A 2,489-nucleotide genomic window follows, 5' to 3' on the forward strand; every position below is an offset into this window, starting at 1 on the left:
ACCCATGTAATTCACCTCTGCCATTGCAGGGTTCTCAAGATCATAAGCTTCTTCTTCAGAAGATGCATCTTTAGTACTGTTGGATGCATTTTGCCATCCATTCAGACTCTGAGAAATCATGTTGACTTGCTGAGTCAACATTTTGTTCTGAGCCAATATGGCATTCAGAGCATCAATTTCAAGAACTCCCTTCCTCTGAGGCGTCCCATTACTCACAGGATTTCTCTCAGAGATGTACATGAATTGGTTATTTGCAACCATGTCAATGAGTTCTTGAGCTTCTGCAGGCGTTTTCTTTAGGTGAATGGATCCACCTGTAGAATGGTCCAGTGACATCTTAGAAAGCTCAAATAGACCATCATAGAATATATCTAAAATGGTCCACTCTGAAAGCATGCCAAAATGACACTTTTTGGTCAACTGCTTGTATCTTTCCCAAGCTTCATAGAGGGATTCACCATCTTTTTGCTTGAAGGTCTGAACATCTACTCTAAGCTTGCTCAGCTTTTGAAGAGGAAAGAACTTGGCCAAGAAGGCCGTGACCAGCTTATCCCAAGAGTCCAGGCTATCTTTAGGTTGTGAGTCCAACCATGTTCTAGCCCTGTCTCTTACAGCAAAAGGAAAAAGCATGAGCCTGTAGACTTCAGGATCTACTCCATTAGTCTTAACAGTATCACAGATCTACAAGAACTCAGTTAAAAATTTATAGGGATCTTCTGATGGAAGTCCATGAAACCTGAAGTTCTGTTGCATTAGAGCAACTAGTTGAGGCTTCAGCTCAAAATTGTTTGCTCCAATGGCCGGGATTGAGATGCTTCTTCCATAAAAATTGGAAGTAGGTGTAGTATAATCACCAAGCATCCTCTTTGCATTATTGTTGGGTTCGGCCATGTCTCCTTCTTTTTCGAGATTCTCTGTAAGATTTTCTCTGGATTGTTGTGCTTTAGCTTCTCTTAGCTTCTTCTTCAGAGTCCTTTCAGGTTCAGGATCTGTTTCAACAAGAATATCCTTGTCCTTGCTCCTGCTCATATGAAAAAGAAGAGAACAGAAAAGAAGAGGAATCTTCTATGTCACAATATAGAGATTCCTTTATATGAGTAGAAGAAGAAAAGAATAGAAGAAGGAGGAGAAAAATTCGAACATAAAAGGGGAAGAGAGGGTTCGAATTTTTAGATGAAGAGAAGTGTTAGTAAATGAATAAATAAATAGAAAAAGATGAGAGAGAGGAGTTTTCGAAAATTAACTAAAATAAAAGAAAAATATTTTTGTTTTTATTTTAAATTAAAGTTAAAATTCGAATTTATAAAAAGGAATAAAATTAAAATTTAAAACAATTAGTTGAATAAAAAGATTTTTTAAAAAAGAGGGAGGTGATTTTCGAAAATTAGAGAGAGGAAAGTAGTTAGGTGGTTTTGAAAAAGATAAGAAATAATAAAACAAACAAAAAGTCAATTAGTTAGTTGAAAAAGATTTGAAAATCAATTTTGAAAAGATAAGGAGTTAGAAAAGATTTTTGAAATTGATTTTGAAAAAAGAGATGATTGAAAAGATATGATTGAGATTTGTTTTGAAAAATATTTGAAAAGGAAATTAAAAAGATTTGATTTTTAAAATTAAAATTGATTACTTGACTAACAAGAAACTAAAAGATATGATTCTAGAATTTAAAGATTGAACCTTTCTTAACAAGAAAGTAACAAACTTCAAATTTTTGAATCAATCACATTAATTGTTAGTAAATGTAAATCATGTTGCTTGTATGTGAAGTTTGTATTCATAGGTTTTGATGAATGACAAACCAACAAACGACATGAAAGACAAACCAACAAACAACTTGAATGAACAAGCATGATTGAAAGATCAACCAACATTCAACGTTGAGGAATGAAGAGTTGAAAGCAACACAACAACAACAAGAAACTCAAGTCCACAACATTTGAAGACAAGTATAGTGTTTTAGGACTTAGGTAACTTCTTGTTAAGAACCAATTGCTAAATCTCTCAACACACACTCACAAAATGTTTTGATTATCATATCATATGCACATCTTGCAATTCGATGCTAGCCAAATGGTTTAAAACTTGTTTTCAAAGGTACAAAAGCATAGGAATTGACTCCAACAAGTTTGAGATCAATCCTAAGTATTTTGAAGTGATTTTAAGCCATTCTTTAAGGTTTGCATCGATGCACACTCATCTTGCATCGATGCAAAGCATGCAACGACTTGTTGCATCGATGCAAAGATGTTTGCATCGATGCAATCTAGCTGAAAATTCAAATTTCAGCGTCAAAGACACATTTGCATCGATGCAAAGTGTTATGCATCGATGCAAATAATTCAAAAACATAAAAAACGGCTAGTTTTGACATAAAGGCTCCATCCCATTAATTCCCCAACGTTTCTAAGGTTTGGGGAATCTATAAATAGATGGATTGAAGCCTTATTTCACTGACTTGAATTTTTGAAAAACTATCTTGTTCATATTCT

The 2,489-nt window shown here is 34.1% G+C and overlaps 1 non-coding gene across 1 annotated transcript; it reads left to right on the forward strand.

The window, feature by feature from the left end:
• The first annotated feature begins 394 nt into the window (after nucleotides 1-394).
• On the forward strand, nucleotides 395-498 carry LOC112704814 (small nucleolar RNA R71). The gene has a single exon (XR_003155420.1). It is a non-coding gene; the product is annotated as a small nucleolar RNA R71 (small nucleolar RNA).
• The last annotated feature ends 1,991 nt before the right edge of the window (nucleotides 499-2,489 follow it).

Source organism: Arachis hypogaea, chromosome 7 (assembly GCF_003086295.3).
Source record: "Arachis hypogaea cultivar Tifrunner chromosome 7, arahy.Tifrunner.gnm2.J5K5, whole genome shotgun sequence".
Classification (NCBI taxonomy): domain Eukaryota; kingdom Viridiplantae; phylum Streptophyta; class Magnoliopsida; order Fabales; family Fabaceae; genus Arachis; species Arachis hypogaea.